The 12942-nt window shown below is 38.8% G+C and overlaps 1 protein-coding gene across 11 annotated transcripts in view; it reads right to left on the bottom strand.

Annotated features, from left to right (window-relative positions):
* MTUS2 (microtubule associated scaffold protein 2) overlaps window positions 1-12942 on the bottom strand; it is a 257315-nt gene that overhangs the window by 166523 nt on the left and 77850 nt on the right. For 4 of the 11 annotated variants that reach the window (XM_068181186.1, XM_068181188.1, XM_068181185.1 and 1 more), the window contains one exon: window positions 11685-11795. The exons of the other annotated variants lie outside the window; for them this stretch is intronic. The gene's annotated coding sequence lies outside the window, so the exon portion shown is untranslated. The remainder of the gene's footprint in view (window positions 1-11684; window positions 11796-12942) is intronic. 11 annotated transcript variants of the gene reach the window in all.

The raw sequence follows: 12942 nt of genomic DNA on the forward strand, positions 1-12942 counted from the left end.
CCCTGTATTTCCAGAGAGATTTTTGGTTCAAGCCTTCAGTAATACAATTTCCTTATACAACATACCTGAGAGATCCCTTGGAAGCAGCACAACTTCCAGTTTGCTGGAAATCACCACCACATGCAACACTCCTGAAAGCACAGCCAAAGGTAAAGGTGCTAAAGCAAGGTTGTCCCCTGACCTTCCCAAAGGAGGGGAGGTGGCAAAACGTGAAACAACAGGATTGAAAAATAAGCTGCCAGCATAAGACTCCAGCCCTGGAAATCACTGTAGCAGCTGGCAGTGTCATGATGTATAATTGGCTTGCAAGTGCAACTTTCCTTTCTGAATAAACTGAAAAAAAAACCTGAAGGAGATGTTCAATGTTAGAAGCGCTTACAAGCATCCTCAATTGCCTATGTATGGCAGCTGGAGGACACCAACACAGCGGATGGAGCAAAGGGAATGCACTGCTTTTCCTTTGGCTGAACATTCCTCATCAGTGATTTATCTCACAGGCCCTGCTGAGGATGGGAAACAACCATGACCACTTGCTCTCAGCTAAAGAAACCTGCGTTTTCATGGTCTCCCTGGGGAAAACACCCACAATTTTTCCTGCCATGGCAGTGGCAACGGCAATGCAAGAACAGAAATTTTTGTACAGCTTCGTAACCTTCCCAAATAATGTATATAATTTTATTTTCTTAAGAAACTTATGAATGTATGAGTTTGGTGAGGAGTTTTATGACAAAACCCCATTTTGTAATAAAATACTCTAATAATTTATTACCTGTGAGGGCTGAATTCACAAAGTGCATTGTATGGAAAGTATCCTGCTGACTGCTATTTCAAAGAAGTACAAGATTTGGGATTAAAGATTCTCATTATCAAAACTGACAGATTATTTTCATTATTAACATCAATCAAGTCTTCACTAGGCATATTCCTGAATAGTTGTTTTTCAGGACTTCTTTATTTTTACATTTCTACTTGCTTTCAGATATCCACTGTTAGATAAGACAGCATACTCTGATATAAGCAATCCTATTAATTAGTTATCCCCCAAAAGGCAGAAGTCTCTGTATTAGCAATGGCAACCAGAAGGCTGATTGATAATCACAGCAACTAACCTTTGAAAAAATATCTGATTTTATTTTAATTCCAGATAAGCACACCTGGCTAAAGTTATAGGAACAGCTCATACTTTCTGGGGCACGATGCTGTTCAATTTGAGGACTTGAAAGAAAAACAAACATCAGAACCTCAGGGAAAGCCACTGTGAAGACAGTATCAGATAAGGGCCTCCTGGCTTTTTAAGCAGTATGAGCTGGTAAATCGAGCAAGGCAAGAGTTCAGCCCAAGCCATGGATAACTTTATTGCCACAGCCATGAGCAAAACACAGGCAGCACAAGAAAAGCTCGAATCAAAAGCCCAAAGGAGAGAAAATTATCACTTATCACCCCAAGGCACCACACCACAGAGCAAATGAAAATGACAAGAAAGAAAGCAGTAAATAAATTTTCTTGGAGAAAAACTATAGTCAAGCCAAAAACTGATGTCTCCCAAACAAGTGCAAACAAACAGAAGAAAAATTATGTATCAAATCAAGTCCGTGCTGCCACAGTGCAGCCCATCTGTTACACGCTGAGACATTACCCAGGGGTCAACCTCACACGGGAGGCATGGGGACAGCCCTCTGCACTCTTTCTTTTGCCCAGATGCCAGCAGGGGCACCACATATGCCCCACTGCACCACTGAGCACCCCTGGGCACAGTGCCACTGATGGAAACAGGAGATTGCAGTGAAGGTGAGAGAGGCACCATCAGCTCCTACTGCTCTCTTTCAAAACAGAGGGAGCAGCAAAGCATCCTTTCTGGTGCCGTCACCTCACAAAGCCCAGCCAGAAACTTACTATATCCCTCTCTATCCAAAAACGTGAACTGCAGTTCATCATAAAATCTGCAACAGCTGGATGGTGGATGCGTGGGGCCCCAAAACACTGCTTAATTTATTTCTGTGCAGCACAAAATCTTGACATGGAAAGGGGATTGTGAAATGTTTCCAAAATGATCGTTGTTTTTTTTTGCTAAGACTGCTAAATCTTTCCTGGCTTCCAAAAAACATCTGGGAGATAGAAATAAATAGATTTAGTTGTAACACTCAAACATGAAAAAAAGTTCATAAATATGCTTCCTATTGAGCAAAAAACCCAGAAACTCAGAAGCTTTGTCTACTCCAGCAAATTTACCCTCTGCTGATAAAGCAGTTACAGCTGATACTGAACTCAGCTTGACTTCAAGCGTAGCCAAGGGTAAACTGTCTTTCCACATCATTTCTTGAATTCTACTGAATTCAACAGCAGGTAAATGTGTCAGTTCTCAACTGAATCCCTAAATACGAATTTAGAACCCTAATTTTAGATTGCTAGGTTTGCACATTTCAGTTTGAACCACAACCAGTTCTGTAATGCCATCAAATTCCAGAAATGCTACTGCAAACTTTCTAAACATTACTGCAATCCATCAGTAAAAACTGAAACAAATGTGAAGTATTATCAGAAATTCTGCTCATTTACTTTAACCTCAGTAAAAAACATCTTCAATAATTTGATCTGTATTTTCAAAATGCCACTGTATTTCCAAAATACAGACCAAACCTTGGAGATTCGGAAATCTACATTTCCAAAATGTAGAACAAATTATGACTTGTGAGTACAGACCTAAGGGAAGAAAAACAACACTGTTAATTTGTTTTAAAAAGCAGTGTCATGATGAAAACTGTGTTAAAATCCAGACTGGGCTCTGCACCAGAGGAGCCTGGTTGCAACAGTTACTATAACCAACTGAAGGGCAAATATCTCCGTGTGGTTTTATTAACATTTTTACTTTGCTATCAGGCTCAGTAAAGCACATGAAGTAGGTTTTCAGTTGTAATTCCAACTACTAGTAAGGTAGGAGGAACATATACAATTATTCCACTCAGGCCACTCCAACTGAGAAGATGGAACTTCAGACGCCACGCTGCCCACCTGCACTACTTCTGTGGAGACCAAGGGCTCAGCAAGGGAGAACTGGCAAGGGAGTTCTCACCTAGGAGCACAGAAGGCAGAATGCAAAATCTCAATATTCAGAAAGGTGAAGTGGAACTCATGCATTATCCACCTGCTTCTATTGATCCTGAAAGTGTACAACAAGCACTCCACAGCCAACACTGCTCTGTAAACAATTACATTTGCTTCACTTAAAAAAATTTTGTATGCTGCTCAAAAACACTTAGAACAAATAGTCTGTCAAAAGATTGCACCCCCATTTTCATAAATTAACAGAAATTTGATTCAGCTACAGCACACTATCATCATGCATTCCAATCAGAAATGCTCCTGTAGTTAGGGATTGCTTTCCCTATTATATTTTTCAACATCAAATTTATATACAATAAAAGTACAGGATTTAATAGCTTTTTGCTTATGTTTATTTTTTAATGCTGTTAATTAGCACCCAAAGTTGTGCTCTAGGCATCTCCTGTACCTATTAGATACAGATCAGCTGAAAATCAGCAAGCCCCCACCTCCTCAGCCTAAAGAGAAAGGGATGTTTTGAGTTCAATGTTTCAACTTGCAGTAGTCCCACTCTCCACTTACCCCAACCATAGACTTGTTTTCCTAACCTCCTTCTGAAGTTGGGAAGAGGTTCAGGCTTTGAAGCATGTGCCAAAAAGCTGGGCTCTTAAGGCCAAACACTGAAATCAGGTAAAAAAAAAATGGGGTGCTGTAAAGGAAGCACTTGCAAATTCCCTTCCTTCTTCCTCCAGTTTGACTGCATCTGCAAACTGGAGGAAGAAGGATGTGGTCTCCCAAGGAATTGCTCAAGACTTTCCAGCTTTGCTGGTGGAGCTGGTTGGGGGATGAGTGCTGGTGCAGGACAAGCTGAACGTGAGTCAGCAGTGTGTCCTTGCAGCAGCAAAGGTTAACCCTGTACTGGCCTGGTTTAGCCAGAGAGTGGCCAGCAGGTCAAGGAAGTGACCCTTCCCTGTGCTTGGCATGCACGAGGCATCTGGAGCACCATGTCCAAGTGTGGGGCCTTGGGCTGCTGAGACTGAAGAGGATCCACAGAAGGGCTACCAAGAGGATTACAAATCTGGGGCATAAAAAACTATGAATACAGGGCAAAGGGGTCAGGGTTGTATTGGCCTGAAAGATTGGAGCATGGAAGTAACCTAATAGCTTCTTCTCAACTACCTAGAAAGGGAAATAATAGAGAAAACAGAGCCAGACTCACCTCCTGGGTGTTCAGCCAAATAAAAAGAAGCAAAAAAAAAAAAAAAAAAAAAAATAAAACAATCAAGCTGCAATAAGGAACATTAGAGGAATGTGAGGAATGTAAGAGGGAAAAAATGTTATAATGACAGAGGTGAGGCACTGGCACAGATCACCCAGAGGGGTTATATGGTCTCCATCCTTGGAGGCTCAAAAGGGTTCTGAGCATCCTGACCTAAAATTGGTCCACTTGTGAGCATGGCTTGGAGTAGGTGAAGTCAGACAGAAGTCCATTTTTTAAAATCAATTTTTTCCATGGTTCTGACAGCAGCAACTTCAAAGGCAGAGAAATTCCTTTGGCAAGGACACACTGCTGGAAATGCCTCTGAACAAGACACAGCGCAGCCTGAAATTATTATTTTTATCTGCAATAAAGTAAATTTTGCCCAAAAAGAGTACTCAGAAAATGTAGCAGCCATTATTTGCTCAGCACTCCAGGGAGAAGAATCACCTACAGTTTAAAGCTACTTTGCAGTTAAAAGCCCCAGTTTTGGGTTAGAAGAAGCAATAATGCTGGAGCCACCAAGGATGTGGCAGAGACAGGGTACCTAACATTTACCAGTGAGTTACAATATCTCAGGTAAAACTGGCAGGCACAAGTTCTCAGCAAACAGGAAAATACAATCCTTCTTCATCCCACAATATTTATTATTAAACCTATTGAGTTTTAGGCTGGCTCTATCTCTCCTGGACAAGGTATTTCATAGTGTGGCCATGGTTAGATGACAAAGTAAGGAGACAAAATGAATGTGACACCTATAAGAATCTACTTTGTGCAGGTAAGTCAGTGCTACTTAGTGAGTACATTTGCTAAAACTCAAAAGATCATTCAAAACACAAGTTTCATATAACTAAACACTAAACTATTCATTGTAAAAGCACTTAGCAATGGCTAGTTGTCCCAGGATTCTGTTAACTCCTGTGGGGAAAAAACTGAAGCTAAAAATGGCTCCTTACTCTAAATACCCTCTCTGCTGAACCTGGTACGTGAGTACTACACTGAGATTCTTTCTCACTTAAAAGTGTCAGAGAAACAGGACAAGAAATTTCCTCTGTTTGACATCTGTGACATTTTTGTCAGTGAATTATTATTGCCAGAAAATTATAGCGCCTATTTTCTTCATTATATTAAATTAATCATTCTCCCAGTGACATACAGACAAGAATAGACTCAGCTGTTCAAATTCACCTTGGTGGAGCACGTAAAAGTTTTAGGCTACTTGCTGGCACGATGGTGTGAGAGAGAGAAATGGCCTTGACTCTGTGCAAGTGCTGCTCAGCAATAAAGAAAACATCCCTGAAATATGAACACTGTTTCCAGCACAAATCTGAAACACAGTACCACATTAGCTGCTGTAAAGAAAAATAACTCTATTCAAGCCAAAAGCAGCACACAAAATTATGTTAAAACTTCTTTTATTCTACCTGAATCAGCAGCATATTCCTTCAGAAAAACCCTACATCCTATTAGAGTAACAAATTCCATGCTATAAGGGTAATTACAGACGTCAAAAACAGAAGTATTTTCTATCAGGAAAATAATTAGAAACTCAAAAAGAACTCAAGAAATAAGGCAGACCATTTCAATGTGTAAGAAGGAGAAAAAATTATACTACCACCAACTCTACCACTTGCAAAATGTGTATCTCAATCTGAATAAATATGTAATGATGACTAATGAGCAATACTGCAATAATGCATAGCTAGATATAGTTCAGACCAAGCTTTGGTCTGAGGTGCAGCAGGGCAGTCATCCCACCTGCCCTTACCCCCTTCACTTATATAGATACCATTAAAACTACAGGACTGGTCTTCAAAACAGAGAACTTACCTATGAAGCCAATAAGGCATTATCTACTTTCAGGAAGTCTGTGGGACTGTGTCTTTGATTTTCCCAAAGTAAAGAAGTCTTGGTGATCCAAAGTTGCCATTTTATTTTCTTTCTTAGCTACTTCAGCACCCAGGGGAAAAAAATTCTAAATAAAACGTCTACTGTTGGCTTCCTTCAGCCTCATAAACCACAGTGCACCAGTAGCCAAGTAGTCAATAATATTCACTCATTGTGTTCTTAACTGAAAAGATACTGTAGATGTTTGGAAACAGTTATAACAGAAGACAGCACTGGAAAAGAGCAGACAACAATTTACCTACATGCTCTCAAAAAACTACAGAAAGAATGTATATGGGCTAACTACTATATTTTCTAATTCATTCTGAGTACTTTTAATATACATAAAAGTTGTTTAGAGTGTTGGGCAGATCACAATACAACCCTCAGATGTAGAAATGTTGCACTAATGGGAAAAATAAAGATTGCTTTTCCTTGAAACTGCAGATCTGCACCTCAAATACATTTATGAGTATGTCAATGTTTCAGTAAGAAATTGCAGGTCATCAAGAAAAACACAAGATAAATGCTTAGTAGGAAAGCAGTACCCCATAATTAACCTCTGCATGCCAGTAAGGTTCATCAAACATTGTACGTAAATTTCATAAGGAGACATGGAAATATCATTAGATGTTTTTAAGAACATTTTAGACAAATCTTAAAAATTATGCAATTCTAGATTATCTTGCCTTGAAGAAGAGGAATGGATAATGTGACCTCCCTCCCAATCTTATTCTGTAACTTATCTATGAAACTTTGGGAAAAAGCAGTTTAAAAAACTAATACATGCAACATGGATAAATAATGACTATGGGAACTACAAACTCCTGTTGTCCAGCAAATGCTTCCATATGCACTGAACTGTTTTATCTTAAGTCATCTTACAGATGTCAAGGAGATGACTCAGAGCAGTAAAATTATGGGCATACCACAGTGTTTGCACTGTGAATACAATAACTCTCACTTCTGTACAGCATGAGGAAAGATGACTGTTCACACTTCTAGGCTGCCTCTTTGAGAGATTCCAAATAAAAATAATTAATGTCTGGAAACATCTGGCTAGAGAAGAGCTCTAGTAGTTTGTACAAGAAATACTTGTAGACATAGAAAACGTGACAGGGCATTTAATCAGTATGTTTGTAATGCGTTTGTACATTCATTTGGAGGGTATGAAGATGGAATAAGAATGATCTAGTGTCAGAAGCTCCCACTTTTGCAGTCAGGATGTCTTGACACCAAACATTTTAGGATACTGGCACAATCTTACCATGATCTATAAAGAGACCTTAATATTGTCAGTCTCAAAGTGAAGTGTTTATGTTCAATTTTACAGGATACTTCTATACAGTTAAGAAGTAGATGAGTCAATGATGATTTGTGGATATAAATCCAATCATATACCAATTTTGTGGAGGAGTATTTCTCAGGATGGGATCTCTTAGGGCTGATCTGGCTCTGGTCAAAGCACAGATAGTAGGCATGATCCCTAGACAGAGTGCTAGGGATCTTCTTGGAATGCTTACACAAAAGGAGTGATAAAGGCTGTTAAGTCACACCTGGTTTGTCTTCACTGGACAACATGTACTATTGTCAGATAACCACTTTACCAGCTTTGATGCAATTGCTTAGAGGGTTGGATCTGAAAATAAGTAGTAGTTAAGCTGGTCTGTCAACATACAATACTCCTAAAGTAACACTATTAGTGGTAATAGAAAGAAAATGAGAAAAAGAAAATTAAAGTGAAATGAACATTTCTCCTGCTGTGACTCAGTCCTGCACCATGAGCTTTACTAGAGGCATTTTTACTGCCTCGAATGGCACAGAACCGAGCCTACTGCTATAATCATTAAAAGTGATTATAAGAGAGTAATGAAAAATAAACATCATGAAACTATTGCCCTCATGCTACAAAATGGATTGTATATGGAACTTGTTCATTTAGTCTCATTGTTTACTTACAGTAACTTAACACAAGGCAATAAGGGACTATAAATATACAAAAGCACAAGGGAGGAATGAAAATATCCCCTTGCCAGGAGTAAGAATAAAGAAGTAGGGTGTCTCTTGGGTATTCCACTCTTCTGAAAGTGAACTAACTTTCAAGAAACTTTCCACTGGTTAATTGACAATGATGGCAGTAAATACCAATACAAAAACTGCAAGAGTGCCTTTTTTATAATTGTGTGGTTTGTCTTCTTTTATTTGGCAAAGTGTCTAAATACCATTGTGGCATTATATTAAACCACCTCACAAAAGTCTCAATCAGCTAATGTACCATTGCTGGGCTTGAAAAAATATACAGAAGACCTATTTATAGATAACTTCTCTGTGCTCAGTGTTTTGGGTTTTTTATTCTTTCAAGGAAGGAAGGCTGTTGCCAAAAACTACATGCCAGTATCATTTGGCAAACTTTCTGTAGCATTATCTGATCTGCAGAGACATTAAATCTGTACTGCAAATACATATTCAACAACTTATTAGAAGGTGGAATTTGTGGCCTGTTACACAAACACATATACAGTTGATAAGGCATAATAGAACAGCTGTTATGGAGATATTTCCCCATAATTCACTCAATGCAAGCAACATATATGCAGATGACACCTTACTGAAAAATCTTGAAAAACCTGCTGACAGAAGTGGCTGTGCACAATCATTAGCTACGCTGCCATTCTCATATACCTTTGTCCCCCTTCGCTTTTTTTTTGCACTCATAAGCTGCATCTTACTATAGCTATAGGCTGCATTTTAAAGAGGGACTGCTTATGTAGGAGCTTTAGCATCTGAATCACTATACACCAGGTAATTTTAGAAATAGGGAACAGCCATGTGAAAGGTTTTCTTCCCTTGTGTGTGCATAAAATTTAAATAACTTAGGTTTTCAGGAATGACACACTAGATGGTAAATTTCAACCTAGACATAGATTTTTTTTTTTAATGAATGAACAGAAACCATTTACAGAAGGTTTTTTTTAAGACAGGAGAGTTTTTTGAAAAACAGTGATAGACTCTTCAATGTACGATAGCAGTGGGCATTGCCATAATTTAAACACAGGATGTTACAAGCTGTGGGGACACTTCTGCAGATCTTAAATCTGTGCAAAACCTATCCAAGACTTTAATTACTTCCCCTGTAATACATGTATACCTAATCATATTTCAACTTTCATATTCTCTCCTTCCTCTCCCACAGTCTTGACATCTAATTCTAGTTCTGTTCAAACTACAAGCATGCAGAAAATTCTTTTATCTTATCCCTGGGGAAAGGGCAAAGCATCAACAAAAGGTAACAAAGTCTCTACAATATCTATCCTCTTTATTAACTGAAAAATTCCAGCCAGTTTCATATGTTGCAGGAGTAGGCAAAAAAATCTATGGTGTGAGTGCATAAGGAGTCAGATGGTGTCTCTGATCCAATTTCTGCTATGTGATCTGAAGTCTGTGCTCCTATCATAGACATGAAAGCAAAGACATACAACTGCACTGAAATGCAATCAAAATTTTTCTGTACTTTGGTCTTACTGCACATACTCACATTTTTAGGGTGTTATTTGAAATTATATGATTCAGCAAAGACATTTTCTGCTAAAACACAAGGCTCGCAAAAAAAAAACGACAAGCAAGAAACACAGATTTCAGAATTGACAAGTTACATGTGTTAGGGCATTATTGATTTTGATTCTGTGAATTGATTTTTAGGATGAAAGGAATATTAGATCACAGAGACCATAGTATTTGATCATGCAGTTGAATCTTGGGTATTCAAAGGCATTGTGTGTTGACACTAAGAATGTGGACAAATTAAAGGATTTCAGTGCCTGAGAAACCAGGCACAGACATGCAAGATGAAGGTATAAGAAGGCCTGAAATCCATGCACAGCAGGGAGCTGATGTGCTGCCTGCACCGGCAATGGTCCAGGACAACAATGATGCCTCCTGACACAGCGAAAAAATTATGAGTTCTCTTGTCTTTGCTAATTTCTTCCCAGTCTTAAATCTGTTCAGGATTTGGAAGCTAAGCTTCTCAACAAAGGTTTATCATTCAAGTAATTAAGAAATGATTGTTTGTACCTCTTATCTCTGTTACTCAGAGACATGGCCACCAGTGCTTCATTGCCAGTTGTTTAGAGAATGTAAAAAATCCCACAAGCTAAAGTGAGCCTGCATTCCTCCCTCCTCATCCCCCATCAAATATAAATAAATCCAAAAAACATTTGGTAAATTGCATGTTAGAATAAAAATACCACCAGATTAGTGAAGGCCACTAGCAGAAGTCCTGTATCACAATTGCATCAGGAGATTTTAAATTCTAAGCTATTACACTCACATACTTGTATATTGTTATTTGGGAATGGCTCAACATCTCAGTGCTCAGAGAACACTTGGGAATTACCTAATTTTGTCTTACTCTTACTTTAAATATTGCAGGATGGTGGAAGAAGCCGTGTGTGAGCAGCCTTGATGTAAACATAGCAGCTAAAAGCCCTGGGTAAGGCAGGACTCACATGAAGTTCAAATTTATCTTTCTCAAACCCTGTGTAATGAAGAGACTTAATGAGTGGTTCGGTAAAGATCTGCAGATAAATGTGCACCCAAATCAAGCACCTCAATAGTTTCCAGTGACAGATGAATTAATGCAAAGCTAAATTTCTTAAGAGGAACTTCGGGAATAAAATACCTACATTTATTAATAAGATCACTTGTTATATATAAACTTGGCTTTAGCTGAAAGACTACACTGTGAGAAACATATGTAAGTTCCTCTGTAGAATAGCTCTTATCACTGAAAAGAGTCTCTTTGGATCAGGTTTTGCATATTAAAAGAGATTATCAGTGAAAATTATCCTATGTGAACTGTTTTACTTTGTTTACACAGTATGTCCCCTTTAATTTTTTTTATAATGAATGATATTTCAAATTCATCATGTCAGATGAAGATACAACAATTACACCTTTCAGTTGCAATTACTGCTATTTGTGCAAATGTTTTCTGCCCATTTAGTTTAGCTCTATTGTTGTATGAGTTTCACTGGCAAGAATTTTTCCAAACAACAAAACTGCCCCTTTGACATCTCACTTTTTTCATAAAATACCATCATTTATGTTCTCATAGCACAGCCCCCTTGGAGAAATTACATACTTCAAATCAAAAAGGGTATTGAGTGTTTAACAAAAAGAAAAAGGAAAGAAAGTGGTATGGTAGCACTTCAGCCAACACCTAGACTAAAAGTACACATGACTAGAAATGCTCCCGGGCAGTGGGGACAGCTGGCTTGAAATGGCCCATTAGTCCAACTTTATCCTTCCAAAAATTATTATCCCCCAAAGGAGGATGGATGCTTGTAACTGCATCCTTGAGCGTTCAAAGACTGGAAATATTCTAAGGAAATGTTTGGGAGAATATTCACCTTCATGGACCAAAGTTATACTGCTGGCCACTCCAAAAATTTAACCAGGAGGAGATCAATGAGTGTTCAGGAAGGCTTCCTGTTTAGTTTACCTGCATAGATGTGGCTGGCGGAAATACAAGAAAATGTAGCTGATGAAACTTTTTGGGATCCTGTAGAGAACCTCACCATATTCCCAAACTCCAAATCTCAATGAAATAAGCCTGAAAGGCAGGAATCAACCACTGAATAGTAATAGCCTACTACTCCTGACATGCTTTTTCTCTGTTTTTTTGACTTTTCACTCTGGAAAAGAGCTTATGTACAAAACACCCCAGTAAAAATGCAATCATACAAAAATACCTCATTTACACTGTATTTGCAGCTTCGAATTTAAGAACAATCATATATAGTCAGTGGAATTCCCCAGAGTGCAACTGAGTATCTTCTGCTCCATTTCTCACATGGTACCGAAGCCAGAGTCAAACCCTGTCAGGAGGAGATGCAGCGCCTGGAGGACCCCATTATTTTCTGCATGAAAATGTCTTTTTCTGTCCAACTGCCTAGACCACTGTGCAGGACAGGCTTTCATTCTCCAGATGCTCCTGAACCTTGCATAAGTGCCTGGCAAGAAATCATAGAACATCTGGAACTGGAAGGGACTCACTAGGATCATTGAGTCCAATTCCTGGCCCTGCACAGGACACCCCAGGAGTTGCACCATGTTCTTGAGAGTGTTGTTCAAAAGATTATTGACCTCTCTCAGTGTTATTTCCATGACCGTTTCCTTGGGGAGCCTGTTCCAGTGCCCAGCCACCCTCTGGGTGAAGAACCTTTTCCTAATATCCAACCTAAACCTCCCCTGTAGCAGCTTCAGGCCATTACCTCAAGTTTTGTCTTTGGATACCAGAGAGAACAGTGCCTGAATGTTCAAAGCAAGATATCTGCTGCCTTTAAGAGAACAGATTTTCACCTCTTTGGGGTTACTAATGCAGATCAATTTTTTCAATCAAAATAACCCCATCGCCCCATTAAAATCCTACAAATTTTTGGCAGGAAATTTTCTATCTTGATTTTTTTTTTTTAAGTAGAGATGAGAAGAAGGGAGTTATGACAATGTAAGTATATTTCTTAAAAGCCAATTCTAAAAAAGCATTTTAATTTTTTCCCCCCCCATAATCCAGTCAATAGTTTTTGTCTTTTTTACTTGACATTTCAGGACAAAAGGGTCCATGTCAGCCAGCATAAAGCCACACCATGACCTACAAAGAAAGTGCAAAGCCTGTACTAATAAGCCTCATCCCACAATGGATGTGAGGACAACATCAGAGTGCTGAAGAATATTTGCAGAGACAGCAGAAGGAAAGCTGA

Source organism: Anomalospiza imberbis, chromosome 2, assembly GCF_031753505.1.
Source record: "Anomalospiza imberbis isolate Cuckoo-Finch-1a 21T00152 chromosome 2, ASM3175350v1, whole genome shotgun sequence".
NCBI classification, from domain to species: domain Eukaryota; kingdom Metazoa; phylum Chordata; class Aves; order Passeriformes; family Viduidae; genus Anomalospiza; species Anomalospiza imberbis.